This window comes from Rhyacophila brunnea, unplaced genomic scaffold, assembly GCF_057557595.1.
Source record: "Rhyacophila brunnea isolate RB1 unplaced genomic scaffold, BYU_Rbru_1.0 scaffold_2, whole genome shotgun sequence".
Classification (NCBI taxonomy): Eukaryota; Metazoa; Arthropoda; class Insecta; order Trichoptera; family Rhyacophilidae; genus Rhyacophila; species Rhyacophila brunnea.
Genome location: NW_028232859.1, coordinates 58,036,894 through 58,059,309, shown reverse-complemented (window position 1 = coordinate 58,059,309; position 22,416 = coordinate 58,036,894). Strand labels below are relative to the sequence as shown.

The window sequence follows — 22,416 nt, the reverse complement described above, 5'->3', positions numbered from 1 at the left end:
CCATTTTGTGTGTGTGTGTGAATTTTTCAACTGTCACTTTTTGTTTTGTTTTCTGGTTTATCGTCTGCGTTTTAGGATTTGGAGGTAAATAATTGATACACCGGAATTATGATGGAAAGCGGCGAGTTTATTTACGTTAATATACTATATGGTTACATTTTTTTATAATATAATTCTACGGAGGGTGAAATGTACGCGTTCCCGATTTTGCTGCTTGTCGCGATCTCTGCGCCATCTTGTGATTTTTTCCAACGAGAGCCGTTGGCGAAAGAAGGCGACGTTGCAAATCGTCAACGGTTAAAATTATGGCATTGTTGCCAGCAGATATTCAACATTATTTATTTTCGTAATCAGCGCTTTATTATTTGCTGGCTTCGATACCGATTCGGGCCTCTTCAGATACACAAAGACATCCCCAAATGGGGACTATACGGGGGTGTCACACTACTCATCAGTAGTAATATCGTATTATCTTCTTATTTCCCGTAAGTATAACTGACAAGTGTGCTATTTTATATGATCTTCACAGCCTACCTATTTCCAAAAGTCACAACTCGACACTCTAAATTACGTTTGGATAATAAATTGAATTGGATAAATATCCTGAAATACACCAAACTCCCTTTGTTATCTTGTATATTTTACAGAAAGAAAAGAAAGACCTCATAAACTATATCAATGATCTAACCACAGAACAGATTAATAAGACAGAAATGTGAAAGCCAGTCGCCATGGACCAAGGCTTTGAAGCCAGATTCGGTGTATTACTTCATAAACAATCCGAGTATCCTCAGACATTACCAATATCGAATGCGCGTTTCGTTTACTTGAAAAACTTTAAGCAATATTATGATACAGACGGAACTATTGAAAATTACATATTCTTTAATATGCGTTTAAGTTTATTCAATATTCCTCCACACTCGAGAATTAAACCTTGTCTCACACAAAAAGCAACCCACTTCTCATTATTTATGTATTCCCCGGATGACACCCACGAAGGTCAGCTCAAAAATATGTTTATAATATGTATACTTGTCATCATATACATATACATTATTATGTGACCAATCTTTCTCAACGATGGTGACCTATCATTTAAAATTGTAATTATTTTGAATGACGGTCCAATAGAAATATCAAGTCAATTTAAAATAATATGTATTTTAAAAATAAATTGACCAGTATGTAGAATTATCCAACATCAATCGTTATTGACATTAAATTTTCATAATATAGTTATTTGGTTCTATATTTGTATTTAAATACTATTATAAAAACTCTTTATTAGAAATAATTGCACCTGGCAATTTCTGAGTGTGTTCAATATGAGGTATAATTTTATAATTTTAATAGTGTGAAGTAACGCGCAACGGATTGGGGAGCACTGCACGGGGCTAGTCCGGAAACATCGTAAAATATTGTAATATCGCTAATTGGTTATTAATATTTATCAACATCCGTGTCTAAATTATTAAAAACTCGATGGCACCATTGGAAATATAGACTACATTATAGTAATTATTTCTCATTCCATAATATCTTCCAGTGAGTGAACAATCCTCAGGAGTACCATAATATGCGTAATGAAGTTGACATTAGTATCGCAATTCGCAATCATAAAGCAAATCGTCTAATTAAAATGACTCAATTAACGATAAAGATGGCATCTGAGGTCTTGTATACTTCGTGAAACGTATTTTCCGTAGATCAGGCAATATGATTATATCAATATTTTTATAGTATAGACCGGGGATGGCGAACCTTTTTACGTACGCGTGCCAAAATTTCCCAAACATTATTTCTCAACTGTCTGACGTGCCGAGCAGTTATGGGAAAAAAATAGTTTTTTTAAAATTCTATTTAAAACATGATGATGTTCTAGATACCACCCACAGAACATAGCACACATAATATACCGCCCTTCCAAGGAAGAAGGCAGTAACTCGCAAAATTTGTGAAATTGAGTTGTGAATGCCATCCGTTAAGTAATTTTGAAAGCTATATATTCTGTTCACTTTAAAATAAGAATTATCACTTAAATACCGTTAAAATCATTAGTGAAAAAATGAACATCTGCTAAAATAATACAAATTTCTTAGCAAAAAGCCAGTAATTGCACCTATTTATTGCAGTTACTGCTTGTTTATTAAGTATTGCTTTATTTGTATTTTAACATCCCACTAATAAAAATTATCACAGTTTTTTATTAATTCCCAATACCTACTAAGGTAGGAAAATAACCACATTATGTCATTTATCTCGAAAGTGCATGAGAGTCAGTTACTGCCTTCTTCCTTAGAAAGGCAGTATAGCTCTATCACTTTTTCCAATTACGTCATACATTTCGGTCCACCAATTTTGAAACCGTCTGCCGGAATTACTAGGTAGGTACTACACTACTAGCTTCGCCAAGTTTTTGTTTCTTATTTGGTATAGTCATTTTTTGTCGGTAGAAATGAAATTATTTGTTAATGTATTAATTATTTTGGTTATTTACGCACTAATTGAATTGAATTGCTCCGATCAAATGAGGCATACTCTCGCAACGGTGGTCCCAAGCAGTGTGAATCAATCAAAATTAGAGGTTTGAGGCGCGGCATTCCCCGCTGCCTAGTGAGGTTACTGCGATAATATCATATGCAACGTATACAGTCTAAGGACCGATCTATGCAATTATATATTAAAATTAATTGTAATGATTATTCATGAAGAGTATTTGCCTGTTATTTTTCATACAGTACGATCTGTTATTTATTATTATTATAGGTATTTTATTATTTCTCTTCAAACAAGTGTCATGCAAAATCATCTCGCGTGCCATATGTTTGCCACCACTGGTATAGACTATAGAATGTATAGATATACTATCATCTGTCAGGTGTTCGAATTTAGAACTAAGTTCATTACAGTATAAAAAGTATTGAATGATAATAATATGTCAAATGTGAGCAACTTATAATAAAAGAGATATCATTATTTCAAGCAAATTAATTGATTATAAATTGTACCTTCAAATTGAAATTAACAAAAGATTAGTGTAGGTTTTTTTTAAATACTCGTTAAACGCATATTTTTTTGATTTAATTAAATTGCAAATTCAGTCGATGCACTCATTATTTACCGTAAAATTAATCAATTATTTAAGTTGAAATTAGCAATAGATTAGTGTGGTATTTTTTTAGAATACTCGTTAAAGACCTATTTTTTGTGATTCGATTAAATTTAAAATTCAGTCGATGCACTAGTCATTATTAATCAATGTAATACCAAAAACACAAGTATATAAATAAAGACCTAATTAATTCAAGCAATTATAGGGTAATGTTACTCCGCGGGTTTTTATAAAACCCCTTACAGACAGACGGCCATGAAAGCTGTCTTTTTAGTATTGATTACAAATTACAACCCAAAACAAAGTGTTCAATGAACTTTACATCGAGAAAAACAAAGCTCTAAAACGTATTTCGGTTTCAATACCCTTTTAGAAATGCGAAAGAACGACCGTTGGATTATCCCTGATAATAAATATCCCAAGAAATATCCACTACACCTACTCTGCAACATAAAAATGAAGCTAAAATCTTTACGTTTTAATGTTAAGTTTTTCTGTCACACTAAATTTTCGCATATTTCCCGTAGACTTCAAATTAAATGTGTCAATGGGATGCCAATACATTCTATTATCATTCGGCGGTCCGGTACTCCACCCATGGGTTTCCATACAATATTCTTCAAATAACCTTTTTTGTTAATGACTATATTATGTTAAAGGCCAACTTACTGAAACCTTCACGTTGATTCCTCAAGGATGATTTCCAAATTGAAATGTAAAAAAAAACATAGATGTCGTCGATATACCTACTTTTCGAAAACTTAAACTTTACATTCCTCGTTTTTTAGTGTGTGTTGCGTGAGGAAGGAAGGGGCATTTGGCCAGAAGTGGGGGAGGCGTCTTATCATTCAGTCCTGGTAGAAGAACGTTTAGCTCAATTATGTTAAGGCCATCCGCTCACGTGAATACTCAAAAAAGACGAGACTGAAACTCCAGTATCTAGCTAATGTATTTCAATGGCGGCTCGCTGACGGCAATACTGGAATCTCAGTTTTAAAACTCACGCGACCGAAACCGAAGAGACACGACATGCCAGTCTCCCAGTCTCTCAGTTTCCAGTCACCCATAAAACAGTGGTACCAATATCAGTAGATTCGATGAAAAGTCATATTTTCTTAACAAACTTTGTAGCACTGAAGTAAACAAGCAATAACAAGCCAAGAAGTTCAAAGTTAAAGATGGGCGAACCGATTTTCAATTTAAAATATGTGGCAAATGTTGAGAAATACTCCTGCCTGTATGATTACAGGCTGCCAGAATATTCCCGTAAATATATTTCGGAAAAAAGCTTAGAATGAAGTGGGAAAGACAATGGGTTTGACACTTTGAGGTTATGAGATTATCAGGTTTCAGTAGCGCCGTGTGCTAGGCATCAGTCACTGGCCAATTTATGAGTTCCATCACCAACCAGTTCGTCCGATTTTAGTTTCTGCGTGAGCGGGTGGTCTAAGAGTCTGGTGTGAACTCAGCATTCCATCCATATTCAGAGCAACGATAGGTAGGAAAAATGGCTAAAATCATCGACGATGTCCGACATCAAAAAATATACAACAAAAATAAATAAATGTATTTTTGTGATAGCTACCTTTCCAACGTACAAAATAGGAAGAGCTATCTCTCAGAGTCAAAAATCGATTACGCAATCAGTCGTATAATATGTAGTAGGGACAAGTCTAAATAAATAATGCCTTTCATCAATTTGCTTTCATACGCAGCTATATACTATTGTTAGTTCGTGACAATGAAATTTGAATATGAAGACATCCTTTGAAACGTATGAATAATTGGCTTGGCAATTTCTTCACATAACTTCGATAAAGTAGCTGTGTATCAGAAACTACAAGCGATGAGAGATATGTTATATTATAATGGATTACTTACCCAATATGTAATGAGTCCGACTAGGGCGTCGCAGAACGTGTGGATGTTTCTGAAAAAACCAAGAAATAATATGTTTAGTAAAAATTTAATAAGCGCAAATAGAATAAACAATCAATAACAAAATACATATATTTTTTAAAGACGTGTGAAATTTATAACTTGAAAAAATATGACACCTAACGTGATTCGAATCCGCGCACCCTGGGATTCGTGCCCGTGTGCTCTGACCGATAAGCTACGTGTGACCTATATTTCTCACAGATGTTTTCAAATTATGTAACTATGTTCAATAAATAATGTTACATTCTTAAATCTTGTGAATCACTCGTTGAATAAAAAAAATAATAATAACAATATAGGATTCGAGTAAAATTTCACGAAGGTAGGTACTTAAAATAGAAGTTTTCTCTTATCATATTCCAGACATATTTGTGTAGGTATATAGAGAGGGCCTAAATATATGAGAATTAAATGGAAAGGGTACCACCAGACAGATGTTTAAATTAGCTACTAGTCATTTGTAATAAACTGCACATTTGATGTTTCAAAAACTAAAAACACAGCACATCACTGAAAATGTCTCTGGGGAGTATAATATTGATTAGTCTCGCACCCCTTGCCAGCGGTGCCTGATAAGCCTGGCACGAGGAAACAATTCAGAACCAGAAGAGGTCGGTCATTGCTGCAATCACGTAGGTAATTGACGGACGCATATAAATGCAAATTCTTCAGGACGTCAGGATTGGAAACAATCCCCCGTAAGAGCAGACAAAAATGTCTTAAGCGCAGAATTAGTGATCATTGAGCATCAAGAGAGTTAAAAGCGACCATGCTCTGAAGAAATGCAGTCGGAAAACAGTCAATTTCATAAATAAATTAATGAATGTGAAGATGTTGCCAATGTTATCATATGCCATGTATTATTAAATGGGGTTTCTTGACCCGCAATAAGTTTTGGGTAACATAAATGTATGAAAAATCGTACGGAAAACTATATATATATATATATAAATATCTGCTGTGTGGCCGATAAATAAATACTACTTTAATATTATTTTTGTCAAAAGTATTAGTTGATTACCGTTTACTAATAATTCTACCTGACAATGACATACCTTACAGAGCAGGGTATACGTTATTTAGGTCCGTATGTGGCGACAAATTATGGAAGGATTCGAATAATTCCAGTTTTGAAAAGAGACATAACAAATATAGGAAAGATAGTGATGTACGAGATTTAGTCAGTCAGTTTGGGGTTCCCCGAGATTTAAGAAAATGTTTCAAGAGTTCCGTTAATGAAAAAAAGGTTGGGAATCGCTATGTAGCTACCGTAGCGAAGACCCGGCACGACGACTTCATTATTTTATTAGACAAATGATAAATAATATATTGTTGGTACAAAAATTCTGACTTGTACCCACAATCTCGACCTGTCCACCTACTCAAAAAAATGTAGGTAATAATTCAACACGTTTTTTTGACCGAAATGAGATTCATAATAAAATGAAGCGCTGGAATCCAGACATACGGCGGAAACATTAATATCTAGAAAAATGTTAATAACAGCCAATTAAGTCAATTGGAGCAGTTATGATCAATTAGACGAGACGAATAATATGACGGTACATCTTGTATCGAATCAAAAAAAGCATCCGTGGAAGTTGTACGAGGATTGTCTTCCGACAATAATAATTAGTAAAAGTGGTGCTTACAGCAGTTACAGCTCTTGTAAGAAGGGACAATAAATTGACGCTGGCTATTACAGAGTGGATTAATAACAAGAAATTAATAAGTACCCACATGAGTTAAAACGCTAAAGAATTCAAATCAAAATATGAAAGTAAATAATCAGATAATAATCATATACCTACCGGTAGCCCTTTGTTGATCGTCGAGGTTGAGATTTATGGGTGATTTGAAAATAAAACAATTTAAAAATTTCGACTTACGTGAATTCGTACTTACGCGATTTAAAAAATGTGTATTTTTTAATTTGGCTGTACTTAAAGACAAGGAGTTAAGAGTTATTGATGGACAGAAAGGCAAATCTTTAACCAAGTCTGGAATAGTATAAAGCCGTTAAAAATATTGGTGATTCCTGGAATGAAATTTCAATATCTATACGATGAGTAACGTATGCAATAAGCTCATCCCCCACCCCAATTGATCGAGGATAAAACATTATATATTGGAAAAATATTTTTTTATAAATAAGATTCTACATACTTTATCCTGATTGGCTTGTTTCTCATACATATCTAATATTTGGGTAACTATTATTATTTTTTACAACGTTTTTATTAGATCGTATTCTTGTTTGTCCGGTGGTTGTTTGTCCAGTACAAATCTTGCAATCGATTTTTAACTAACTTCCCGACTAGCTAGACATTTTAAACTTTTAGAATATATCAGAACACGATGCCAATGCATTCTTTTAATATTTTTAGCCATCTATAAGCAGAATTGAATAATTTTCAGTTAATTCTATTTTGTATGAAAAGTTATTTCAGAAAAATCCGTAAAAAGTAAAAGACTATTATTGGTTGCTAAGGAGGTGGTCCTAGCAACTAAATTATTAATATATACGTGCGTTACTATGGAAATCAAAATGAAATGTCAAAATGACATATCAGTAGCAGGGACGGCTCTAGTAAAGGAGCAAAGTGTGCACTGCACTCCCATCATCGATTAAATAAAAATATATAATATACAACCCCCATGTATTCCGAAAAATGCGATATCGGAAACTTATACGAAATCAATCATTTTGAATTCCGCGCGTATTCGAACATGTGATTTCGACGCGCCAACGCCACCGTCTACCAATACACACGTAACTACACCAATGAGACGCGACCAATACACACATGCCTCCATCGGTGAGACATGCCAAGGAGCAAAATTCAAAGTGTACCTTGAATTTACACTATTTTTCACGCATACATTTAAAAATTTAGATCGACAAATGAGGCTAGTAGAATCAAAACCAACAAAGTTCTATAAGACTACATGAATCTTCGTTGGAAATGATGTTTTCCAAGTTAATTCTTCAGGAGGTTGCCTGTACCTAATGCCATAGCACACAAAGCTTAACTCGGCGTTCGGACAATAAAATCATACACTGGCCGATATAAATATTCCAACACAAGCGCTTAGGCCACGCGTCGAGATATAGTTGGAAGCCTAATTATTGATGACTAATGTCATGTCGATGCATGCAGTGCAAAAATAGAAACATACCTATTCCCGACTTATTTATCAAACGGTTAGTTTAGTAAGTTTAGTTCAACGTAAGCCGCTCCCGGTTTCACCGATTTCGCCGATATTATTATGCTAACGTTGGTGGATTAATTTTTTTATTTTCATTTTGAGATTACCCTATTACTATTAGTGTTTCAATAGGTAGGTATCTTAAATTTGATGTACACACAGTTCAGTTCAGCTTGTTAATTTGGTACTTAGGTGCATTATGATTTTAATCAGGTGGGTATTCCACAGAAAGGCTGTTATTGAGAATAAATAGGTACTTAGGTGTAGAATTGTAGACGTAGGTGGGTGGGTAGCTTTTAACAATTAATTAGCCTAGTGTTTGCCGCATTGAAGTAGGTACCTAGTTACATAGGACTTATAATATATATTATTACGCTTATTTTGTACAGATAGGTAGGTAGGTATCTATTCAATAAGAAGGAACATGGAGCATAGGTACTGTCGTTGAATGAGAATTTTACAAGTGAAATTATTATTGTTCATCGTTATTTTAATTAGCGATTCACATCGAGACGGATGACAGTTTACATTGGCCGACATTATTAGCTCAGCCAAGTATTCATTCATTGAACGGTACCTACCTACCTATTTATAATTTTTCTTATTTGAAACGATAATGGGGCCCTATTTCGTGGTCGATTTGAGATTAGGTGGTACCTATTTTGATAGGTAAGTAAGTACGATAAAAAGGCCCCATTTCTTTTGTGGTCATTTTGAGATTAGGTAGGTATCATTAACCTTATCATTAGGTAGGTAATTGTGTAGGTAGTATGTCGATAACTACCCACTGTCCTATAGTTTAATGGGAATTAATTTTCCGAGTCGAATTCATGAAGCAATTATTTTTCACATCGGCGCATCATCTATTCTATAGGTGGGTAAGTATAAAGACTGCTTTTGGATCACAACAAGTGCTAATACTTCGATACAACCCTACCTTGGATAGCTGCCGTAGCGGCAGAATGTCATCAATGGGAATTTAGAGCATAAATCGACGATTCAATTCAATAACGTCATCGTAGGTATCTTGAAAATGCATTCATTAAACGAAGTTGCGATTTTATATGACAGATTACAGCACTGTCGTGTCGCGGGAACGTTCTGCGATTTGAATCTGACATGGGCTGATTTTAAAGAAAATACCGAAGATATTAATTTTTTCCACTCAATATCGACGTTTCGGCTTAAATATGTTCAATAAGCATGTCACTCATGTTAAATGTGCCGAAATTCCTTCGTTGCAAAGTTTATATCATTTTTTGCAGTTCGACGTTTAACATAGGGGCAGATTGGCAATGCGCGGAGGTGACATTTATTTTTTATAACTTTTATTATAACTATCTTATTACTCGATGGACAACGCTAAAACTTTGGAATATGTAAATATGCATTATCTGAAACATATCTACAATGCGGCCGCACGCAATGAATTTTTAAAAATCGGCGGTCACAGTTAGAGTTCCGTAAACAACGCGACCGAATTATGCCAAATTATCAGCTATGTTTCGCATTAATCATTTCAAAATCATACGTATATTTAAAATGTGTACTGAAGAGAGCTAGCCGCCTACCTAGCCGGCTGGCTTTATATTTTAGTAAATGAATTTTTTTAAATCGGGTAATTTAATACTTAATTATAAATAATGAATAATTATTATTAACGTGACAAATTTAAACTTAAAAATGAACTAATAGTCTTATACAGTAGAGAAGATTTCTACGTTACTATTGGAGCATTATTGATACTTCAACTTTTCACTAATAATAATTTACTGGAAGTATTTGGCAAAAGTGTTACCCTATTAAAAATAATTTGTACAATCCCGATGATTTCAGTGGGAAGTGAGCGTTGTTTCTCAACTTTAGAAAAGGTTAAGTCGGTACTGTTCGGTTATACCGGAGGCAGCGGAAAACGCATTTTGAAAAAAGCCGATAAACTGGATTATTTGTTAGTTTGGGTTAGTTTAGGTTCGGTTAGGTTGGGTTAGGTTAGGTTAGGTTAGGTTTGGTTAGGTTAACCTAACAAATAATCCAGTTTATCGGCTATTTTCAAAATGCGTTTTCCGCTGCCTCCGGTATAACCGAACAGTACCGTTAAGTCATTTTTGAGAAATACAATGACTCAAGACAGGCTAAATGCTCTTGCGATGTTAAGTATAGATATTCGTCTTATCGACGTGTTTTCAAAATCGATGGAAGATGGACTTCTTGTATAAATAGGTGAGTTTTTTTTGCACTCCCTCATATTCTTGTCACCGGCCGCCACTGATCAGTAGATATTCTATATTTGTTTGTTTTTTATTTATTTCATATCAAGTACAAGTTTGAGCATATTGAGCATAATAATTCAACAGAAAATTTAAAAACGTTGTACTTATATAAAAAGTTCTTTTTATCTTGTAATTATTTTATTTAATTATGTTTGGAAGATATACGTTATCGTCAAGACAGCGAACAAAAAAGAAATCTCACAAGTTAAAATTCTAATAATCCCGCTGTTAATCGACGTATCCAATTAACAATATTTGATAATTTTTCATAATTTCTGTGAGGTCGAAAACTATGTTCGAAATGTCCACAATTAATTATTGTACATTTTCATTCATAGTATTCGTTGATACAATAAATTGATTATTCTATCACTGCTTGTCTATCTATCTATTTGTTGTTTCTTGACGGTATTTTCATTCAGATTGATGATGATTTTTGTGTATACTTTCGCGTGAAACTACATCGCCATCCCACACAGCACTACTTATAATTTAAAGATATTATTTATATTGTTTCAAAATTATTATCCTTACGTCAGCATTCCAACTGTTAGGTTACTGTAAATAAACAATTGAGTCAAAAGCAAAACAGAATTAAAAATGTAGGACACTGAATGATAAGTTACGTTAGAAATGCAAATGCAGCTGAAACAATGCACATTTATGCGGACTGAATTCACAGTTTTGTTTTAATACAGAAGCGAGCTGAAACATTTTATATTCTTTAGTTACAGTCAGTGGACGTTTTTCAGGAAATTAAAACGGAACCTTTATGTTTGCTGTGGTTATAATTAAAATTGCAGTGAAGTTTATTCGTACTTCTGCTATGTGTTTAGGTAGATAGGTACTTATTCAACGCAATTGTAATTATTATTTTAATTTGATAATTATTATTAAACTAGTCCATTTTGGAGATGACCTTGAAGTAAGGGTTGAATATAATATCGAAAACAATGTAAATTATCAATTTCGCTCCTAAATATATAGGTATATAATGATTATGGCATTTGTTATAGTCCGGATAATATTCGCGAGAACGATAGAATGATGCAAAACAATGTAATTTTATATTAAGCAAAAATGTAATTTTATAATCTGAAGAATGATGGAAGAAGATCAACAACAACCAGCCGCTATACATCGATTCAAAGGCGAACGAACGGACATCAGCTGATTATGATTGCGACGTTGATGGCTGGCCGAATTGAATATCTGGCGAAGGGAAATTGATAGGGCGGAAGGGCAATCTAACTCTTGATTAACGCTGGCCTGCCGTCCCCTCGTGCCAACAAAGACGGTGCACTTAGCCCTAATGCACGTCGCTCCGATCGGATCGGGAGCGATTGCGTTTATGGGCTGGTAACCTAAAACGAAGATCTCTATCAAAGCGAGGAAGCATAGCAGATGTATAAATAGCACTCCACGATTAAAATTTACTACATAAGTCATACCTACTGGTATATTTTAGGGTATTATATTCAGTATTTACACATTGGTATTAGGACGAATGAGATTCGTGCAAGACTGTTCCATAGGCGAGTTACGGTGCTAGTGGTAATTATTGCTAATCTTCGTATGGAATGCAGTAACCTGTTAGCAGTAGTAAACAAAGTTTTTTGATTAAATATTTCTTAAAATTAATTAACGTATTACCTTTTATATCAGTATGAAACGATCATTTTCTACAAACATACTATTGCATTCTAAGTATGAGCAATAACTAGCACTACGATCGAAATTTACAATTTATACAACTTATTCTTAGGTCAATAAGTATTATAAAGCAATCATTATTCGTAGGATGTTTATCACACTTGAATTGTCAAAGACATAGCTTATATTGAGTATCTTTAGAATTATCTTCAAATGTGTTAATCTTGCCCATTTTTTGAATAATAAAATGCCTAATTCTTATCAAATTTGGGATCACAGAGATTATCAATATAGTTTTTATCGTAAATATTTCATTATAATAATGTCGACTTAAATTTTACTGATGGTTTTATAAATCTGTTTAAAAATTAATAAATGTAAAAAATCTTAACACCACTGCACATTTATGTACTGAAATATGACTATATTCTAAAACATTCGAGCGAGACGTTTAAAAGAATACTATTTTATGTAATAAAAATACTTTATGCAGTCATTAAATGTTTAAAATAAATATAAAGGATAATAAGGCTTCAAAATTATATAAATAGATTATCTACAACGTTTAAGGAATGTCCAGGATCATGCTTTAAAAATAGAAAAAAAGCTCCATTATGACCCACGCTGAGCACGTCCGCCCTTAAGAGTACAATTTTCAGATGGTGTTGGTTAGTTTTTAAAAATCAATTAAACCTTGCCTAAATAAAACCATACTTAATAATTTTGGCATGTTATGGGTGATTCGACAAAATAGTGCACACTTTTTTATTCATTTTTTTAATTCAATAAGCCCTACATAAACCCAACTATAATAGATAAAAAATATTATTCTTTCTATAAAATATCCAAAATTATGTATCATTTAATGGCATATATTTAGATATTTTATAGCTAGACGGATATTTTTTGACTATAATCTATTATGGCGTGGTCTTCGCAGAGTTTAATTGAATTTTAAAAACTAACCAACATCACCTGTAAATTGTAGTATCATTTCAATGAAAACGAAATACATATAACATAATATATCGGTACTGTTCGGTTATACGGAATACAGCGGAAAACGAATTTTGAAAATAGCCGATAAACTGGATTATTTGTTAGGTTAACCTAACCAAACCTAACCCAACCTAACCTAACCTAAACTAACCCAAACTAACAAATAATCCAGTTTATCGGCTATTTTCAAAATGCGTTTTCCGCTGTATTCCGTATAACCGAACATTACCCATATATCTGACAAAGTTTAGTGTGCACTATTTAGGGCAGATCTTAACAGCCTACATTCACCCTTCGCCACTGATAGCAAATATAGTTAGTTGTATTACTACCTGTAGAGATTTAATAGCACTATTCGACTAAAATTTAATAAACAAGTCATATTGGTATATTTTAAGGTATTATATTCACACATTCAATTGGTATTATGACGAACGAGGTTAGTGCAAGGCCGTCCTCCATAGGCGATTGAATTTACGATGGTAGGGCTAGTAAAGTTATTGCTTATCCCAGAACCGATTAATACATATAATTCCGACAGGGTATATTCAATACACTACATTTGACGCAGGGTTTTCATTATGGTTCCAAGGAAGTTCACATGGAAAGCGAGCGGAATTATGGGATTGAAAATCCTAATTTAGGTGGGTAATGCATGTAATGAGTGTTCTCTGTTTAGTAACTTGGAACAAAACAATACTAGCAACAAACCTTATTATTTAAGTACAACAAATACCAATTCCTTTGAATTTCGGCGTTATAGGGAATCGTGTATAAACAGAAAACAGTCACTGATGGTGTTTCCGTCAGGTGTTGGTCCGTAAACCGCTTTTCCTATTGTTGTCGAGAAACCAAAGCACTTTCAATGCTGTGCAATCAGTTTCTATCCCGTCTACTGAACCCCGCGTGAATTCGCAATCGACAGGTCGGTTTTGCTCGGAATGATTGTCGTACACATCTCTCTCCCATTGAAAATGTCACGGTTATACAGAGTTATCCAACTCGTGGTACGAATTTCGCAGTCCTGTCATTTGTTACTTACCTGTCAAATATTTTTTGACATATCGTCAGTTGAAAGTCTACCATTTAACACAAATGATTGTTTCTCCAACGCACTACGCATGCAAATCGTACAATCATACTACGGAAATGGCAAATCTTCGACAGTTGTACTGCGAAAATTAATGTCTCAGTATAAAATAAATAATTGCCCAACTGATGGGTGTATCTACCCACAAGCTGATAAAAAGAATCGGTGTGTGTACTTATGTACGCGCGTTAGAAGTTATACTTCTTTGGTGTAACAAAACAAAAACAAATCTTGTGATAACCTACATTCTTCGACTAGCTCTTAATTATCTTGTTAAATTATACACTCAAGAAAAAGAACCGCTTATTGGAACGCTGTTAGTTTATTTCTATACACTTTAACTTAAATTACTAAATTATATAATTATTTATCGTTGTTTTTTTATTTTTAAAGTAACAACTGCCACTATGATGTTTAATAGTTTGTTTACGTAAGGAATTGCAAATGGCCGACAATAATAAATTCGCTGCCTAGGCAACGGAACAATTCTAAACAATAATATTATATTGTATTATAAATTCGCTGCCTAGGCAACGGAACAATTCTAAACTATAATAGTATACTGTATAATTGTCACGATTTGAGTATCATACTGTGGCGTAATGGTAGTGCGTTCAGCTGATAACCGAACAATCGGTGGTTCGAATCCAATCGAGTGAATCTATTTTTGTGTGAAAAAATAAATTATGTGTTACCTACATGTCACACGCCAATAAAACACTTTGATCTGATTTTCCAAACGCGCCTTAAGAAGTATAACTTCAAAAAATTGAAGAGACTTGTAGTGTTTTGGATCGCGTGACACCTAATAAAGTTTTAATAGGTTTGATTAAGATTAATGTATTAACAGTGGGTATTTTAATGCACAATATTTTTAACGGATTAACATTTTACAATGCCTGGATAATGTTAATTTTTAGGCGAGTCTGTGATAATTTGATTTATCTAAATAGCCATCATAGAGTAGGTATGCATTTATAACAGCTCCGATATGATGATTGATGACGTACATACTGTACTAACTAGTAACTAATAAGTAGGTACCTACACCAGAAGCAACTTTTCACGGTGTTATTTTACATTTAATTATACAATATGTTTATTTAATTATACAAACAAACTATGTATAACGATACAGTTTTATAATTTAACCGTATTTTGTTAAATAATTAATAACTTATTTAATTTAGGAGTTATGAGTATTATGACTTATGTTAATCTGAAAACAAGACGTACCTACCTATTCCCGGTTGGTACAGAATTATTACATTAGATTAGAGGAATTACGAAAATAAGACGTCTTGTTACAACATTATTATATAAAATAATTATATTTTAATTTTATTGGTACATACAGCAATGAGGTTTTGTTAAATTATGACGCCTAAACGAATAGAAAATATAAAAAATAAGCAAATTTTGACAACAGAGGTTTAACAACTCAGTAACGATTCATAAGTAGGTACTAAGTTTAATTCTTTTCCGTGAAAATATTGATATATTCTAGAGATTTTCAGTAAAATTAATATACCTAATAATATAGTTAATAGAAGTCAGAAATCTAATGAAAGCACTATAATATGCATATAAATTGCAAATTGGGATTTCCTATCTGTGTTAACAAAGGCGCCTCACTCGGGTTGGCGCAAGTCCACTAAACGAGATTAAACTCATCCACAATAACAGCAAACCTATTTCAAATACGGTCCTATCCACGCCCAACATTGGCCCACGAGCGTTGCAATAGCTACTAATTATAATTATAACAAAATCCATAAACGATATCTAGGCCAGGAAATGTAAGTGCAACTTTTGTTGTAAGTGCAATTTTAATTAAGCTTATTAATTATTATACTGGTAATGAAATACATATCTCAATGTTATAATGTACCTAAACCCAGTTTTTTGTAATATTATTATCTACCCTATTGTCTAGAATTGAATAAAAACCTCAATAACAATAATGTTATTCCCTTAATTTACTTATCTACCACACATCCGTTTTAACTTTAAACTATTCTTTTGATTAATGTTTTCTCTAGAATATTCTTTTGATATCCATTAATTATAATTGCATTTTATTTCTATTGCATTCGTCCTAGAATATTCTTTACACACTCAACATTGTAACTTATTTGTTTGCACCGATCATTACTTGCACTCTGCATCGATTACGTAATTTTTCTACTATATAGGGTGTAATTCATACATTGTATAGTAAGTTCTACGTTAGGTATCGTGGATGCTCTGGCATACCGTGATTTTGTCAGATCAATGTAATCTCTATTAAAATGTGGTGATTTATTGTCCGTTGCTCTAAAAACGTCCATCAGTTATTAAATCAAATAAAAGTGTAACATACTTGCAAGTTAGATCTTTTGCTTTTCAGTTAAATAGTGACTTGATAGCAGGTGATAATTTATTAATGTACCTTCCATTTTTACATTACCTGGCGTCAGCATCTCAATTGGCTTCAAAAGAGGAGGAGAAGTAACTCCTTTTATATTTTAACGTCAAGAAGAGGATCTATGCCAACCCATCATAAAAGCAAGATAAACTACGATACTCTCACGCTCCAACATACTGGTGTCAACAAAGTTGGATGTGACAGACAACCCGTTCTATAGCAATATTCAGTTTTCACAGGGGGTATGCGATGTGATTGAGTTTTAAAAAATGGAAGTAGACAAGTGGGCAAATAAGAGACAGATCCAAGAGGGAGAAAACGTATGAAAGGTATACTTAGAGATCTATCAAGGCCTGAACAAAAACGATGCATACGTGCGAGTGAGAAAGTATTCGGCACCCTTATAATCTCTGCGACACGCGCTAGAGTAAGATAAAAGGTTTAAAGATGTGGGAGATGGTTTGCTACGGTGTCGCCGCCAAATCTTAGTTTATTGCTTAACTAAGCGTCGATAACCGTGTTGCTAAAATTGCTATTTTTTGTGTTAAACATAAAGTCAATGGAAAATATTTTTAGTCAATTATTATTATGTATTTTAATATCAAGTGACCGTGTTTCTTTAAAATAACTTAAATTATGGATATCTTTACCTAAGGGCTTGCGCAGACAGAGCGCGGTCAGGCGGTCTGCGTTCCGCGTTCGGAGTTCGGCGTTCTTTGTACTGTATGGACTTCATACTGTATGGGTACACAGCCGGCGGTCAGACCGCGCCGGTCAATTGGAACGCTAGAGTTCTGGAGTTCTATGCCCGGAATTACAAAGAACGCCGTACCTCCCGTCCAGTCCCGTCATAGGAATTTGAGCAGTCACACAACATAGAGCGAAACCACACGGGGGAGTGAGTACGCAACAGCGGTGCTTTCTCACTTCCACTCGCAGTCGGAATATAGCGGTCTCGCATTATGCAGCGCTTGTGTCAGTACAACGTTTGTAAACAAATGGAACGCTTATTGTTGACCGCCACCTGTCTGCTGTCCCTGAACGTTAGCGGTCAACGGTCGGTTGAACGCAGAACTCCGACCGCTCTCTGTCTGCGCAAGCCCTAATGGTTGCATTTTGACCGCTTAAAAATACTATAACGTAAAAAAATAGAAAATTATATTTTAATTCTGAGCGTCTAGTGCGAGCACTTTGGGCGAGCACTAGCGAAATGGTCTATGGTCTCAAACATTTGTATACGAATGCGTTCGCTCGCCCACAATCCAAACGCACGGCACGCAGCTTCATTTAGCAATGCAATGGGTGGCGTCTAGATGTATCTATAGTCTAAGACCTAGAGGCTACTAGTTTGACAACGCGGAATACGTGACATAGTAATGCACGTCGCCAAGAGCATGAAAGCGAATCCAGAAGAATGATGATGATAATAATTGACAATGTGCATTATTTTTTTGCCAAGTTAAGTAGATTAGTCAGGCTAGCCGCGGCGATCGCTATAATACATTCGGTTCCTGGAAGGTCGCTGAATACCATTCACAGAATGTATACGACGGAGCTACGGGATGCTGGCATAACCTGGAAGACGCAAAATACTGGTAACGACAGGGAACTTAGTGGTATCTAGTGGTGTCCATTTGCTCCGACTAAGGAACTGACATAGACTAAGAAAGGAAATAAATACTACCAAGGCTAGCCAAAACGTATACCGGAGAAAACTAAATAAAAGTATTTTAAATTCTTCATAAATTGCACTTCCTTGTTTGAAATTCGTTCGCTGGAAAAAAATCCTGAATGGGTGCCGGATTTATAAGGTTTTTTAGTAAAAAAAAAAAAAAACTATTGAAACATATTATTCGTTATAAATGAGATGAAAAGTCTAGTTAAGCACCACTGCGGCAATGGATATATACATTATATATATTTCGGTGCTACAATACTATAAAGTAGATACGATCTTCATCCAGCATCCGTTGATTAAATGGATTTAAAAGCGTATAGCAATTGCTTTTAATGTCATTTCATAAAGTACAATATACATATAATAAAATAATATATATATTATATCACACTTATACTATAGGTAATGAAAACATTATGAAAGTAAAAAGGCCCTTCATAAAAAAAATCGAAAATTAAATTATATCTAAGTGTTATGATATCTACAAAAATAATTTTGCGGATATTTTTATTTGAATACGACCGATACAATAATGACAGGAGGAGCCGATTATTAAAAATGTAGTGGTACTTCAAAGTCAATTATGTGATAATAAAATATACATAAGAAACTGTTTTCTACATTTTGTAGATGCGGTCTTGTTCTCAAATGATCCTTATAACTATTCCACGAAAAAGTTTGACATTCAAATTAAATACGTTGATATAAAAATAATAAAACTTTTTTATACACATCAGTTCTTATCATGTGATCCAATGCTACAATATTATCATTGCGCAGTTTAACGAAATAATTACTTAACAATACGTATTTTTTCGTACTAGACGTTTTAAAAGAAATTTATTTCGAAAGCCCTACAATATTTTTTTTTTTTGTTTTACACAATGTAAATAATCTGGTTAAAAGTTACATGAAGCATTTTTATTTTATATAGGTATATTTTGAACAATAATTATACTCTAATAGTTTTTACAATATTAACTTCATGTCATGTAATTTATTAATAACGCAAAAAATCAGGTGAAAATGGGTAAATTTTGATTTTGAGTGGTACGAAATAGGACAACGGACTTTGCATAGGTATGGCTTCCATTAGAGGTGGCCGTGTCCCAACTATTTTTACTGACGTATATGTCACATGACGTATAACCATAATCGTCAGCCCCTCATATATAATTATGTAATAATTTCTTGATATTACAAAATTTTATCTTTTGTAGAAGAAAAATAATTAATACTTAAAGTGCAGGGACTACATAATTCCGGTTCAAAATCGCTTCGTTAAAAATATATAGCCGAGCCTTTGGAGCACCCCGAAGGAACACTTACGAAGATGTAAACTGGAGGGTCAACATTAATTAGATAATGAATATTACATTAATCCGGCAGGGGCTTAACGGGCGTGGCCAGAGACATCGGGGTCGCAGAGGTCACTCGCCTAAATTAAATAACGCCATGGGTTGATAATCTAAATCTAACAATCCATGGCGAATGTGATGTTATGATGGTACCTTTATTGTTGTAAAATGGTCGCTTGGGGTAGACCTAATTTGTCTGTGATATCATTACATGAATAAACCCCTACGTCATACGAAGAGGCTAATAAAGTATTTATTTAAAATTTCTATTGTTCTAGAGTTCCCAAACGTCACCTTTTTAAGTAAATGTCGGGATCCGGCATCTATTTTAATATTTAACGAACTGTTTTTGCGGTAACGAGTAGATGCTTCTATTTTTTGGTTTATCATTTTTGAGGTTTTGAACAATAACAAACTACGACGTGGTTTGGCAAGCCCACCGATTTTTATTTTAATATTATATTTTAAGCAATAAACCACATAAGAATCTAAATAATTACATAGAAAATACAATACCCGACATAAGGTTTAATGAATAAGGCTCGCCCCGGAAACGTTGGCTAGATAAATATGAGTTTTTACCTACTTTATTGTATTGATTCGTTATATAAGTTAGAGTTAATAAATAGTATTCGTTGTCAGTGTTTATTTGCCTTTTGGTGAGTATACACAGTGCCTGAAGATGGCGAAAGGCGAAACCCGGGTCGCACCCGGGTGCTCCACTATCACATGCATTATAATAAATACGCTGTATTGTAATATCGCATATTTAATAAATATCGTTCTCCGCACAAAATTAGTTGCTTCTTGGGATCCGCCCTACATCCCTGGATCAAGGGCCAAAACTTCACTCATTGAAGTTAATTTTTTAAAGAATGGTGATACTTATAATATATCAAATAACTTATAACCATTATAAAACATTCTATGTTGGTGGTCAGATGGTGGTATTTCTAGTGAGCTTGGAATCCGCATGGGTATGGCGGGTTGCATTCAGCCAACTTGGAGTCGCATGGAAGTCAACGCTGTATTCTGTGAGGACCAAATGCCGTTTGTTCAACGCGTGCGTGCTACCTGTGCTCCTTTATGGCTGTGAGACATGGCATCTTACTAAGCTTCAAAGGTCTCGGCTTTTGAGCTTCGAGAATCGATGTCTCCGCCGAATCTTAGGGGACATTGGTACGACCGTGTTACAAACAGACGAGTTCGTGAGCAGACACAGCAGCCTTCGGTAATTGACGTAATCACGAAGAGATGTGTTACGTGGCTGGGACATGTGTTCCGGATGCCGCCTAAGAGTGCGACACATCGTACCCTTGTGGCACAGCCTCACCCTGCAGCGGTGCTACAGAAGCGATATACGCGCTGCATGTCAGGAATGGGGGGAGGCGCAAGAGTTAGCGATGGATCGAGGGAAGCGGCGCGAACTTGTGCTTGCCATATGTCCCAACGCTGGGTCGTGACAGGGTGAAAGAAGAAGAAGATAAAACATCAGTATACAGCCCTCCTTCTTCTTTGACCATGTCCGATCCTAATAGGATCATATGGGCTTCCACAGAGTTGAGCTTTGTATTAACAGATTTAATTTTTACGAGAAATGGATGTCAGCCACTTGCTCAACGTATTAGGTCCATACTCTGACTCATACACAAATTAAAAAAAACAATATGTGTACTTGCCAGACCAGGATTCAAACCTGGGATCCTCGACACTATAGGCCGGCGCTTAAGCCACGCGGTGCATTATTACGTTGGTAACAGTATGGACAAGATTGCCATTATGAAAAATTGTATCGTTCAACGTTATTACAATACTAACAATATAATTTTATAGTCCTGGCGTTATATTATTATGGATATACGGACGGGGAAATAATAAAGATAAACAATCTGTCACATCTAAAATTCCGAAACACGCCCGCTCGGCGCGAACTTCTCGCTGAAACGTCAAACTTTGATCAAACTCACAATGGCGCGTTCGTCTTCTTCGTCGCTGGATGAATTTTCTCGGACATTCCGGAGGCGTGATCGATTGAAATTATTTATTACTTTCAAAAGGCGAGCACGACGCCCACCGATGGCCCGAAACAAAGGACGGAACTTTTAAAATACAAATTGAAAAGAACAACAACTAAAGTTGACGAGTGGGGTGGGAAAACGAAGGCTCAAGCGGCGAAGCTTAGAAGCTTTTACAAAGCGGCGGATTGAAAAAATAATTGATATTTCTTTTACGGTATACGGCATAACAACGTGTGCTGTTTCTTCCTCTTCCTTCTACCTACTTCGACGTTCCGGACTAGTTGGCAGATTGCCTTTACAAGAGATAATATGCTACGTACCAAGAGTATAAATCAATACCTACGTCAGCTGACATTTGAAATGTTTTGCAGAAGAGTTTTTTGAAACAGCCTACTTCAGTTATTTATTATTTATATAAACAAGTGTATGCACTATTTTTTTCATCAATAGTCTTATTTACATATTGAAAACCGGAAACTTAAAAGGGTGTAAGTGCCATTTTTCAAAAAAAGACGGTAGAGGGAATTTAAATATACACTCAAACATTCAATTCATACATCAACCATACAATTCGTACAACCAACGCCAACACCATCTTCTGGAATTTTTAAGAATTATTTCCTGGCATCAGTGGCACTTGTAACCTTCTGTAGGACATTGGCCTTGACACATGGCTA

The 22,416-nt window shown here is 34.6% G+C and overlaps 1 protein-coding gene across 4 annotated transcripts in view; it reads right to left on the bottom strand.

Moving 5' to 3' along the window:
• krz (beta-arrestin protein kurtz) overlaps positions 1–22,416 on the bottom strand; it is a 393,216-nt gene that overhangs the window by 288,202 nt on the left and 82,598 nt on the right. For all 4 annotated transcript variants that reach the window (XM_085946994.1, XM_085946996.1, XM_085946998.1 and 1 more), the window contains exon 2: positions 4,997–5,045. The gene's annotated coding sequence lies outside the window, so the exon portion shown is untranslated. The remainder of the gene's footprint in view (positions 1–4,996; positions 5,046–22,416) is intronic.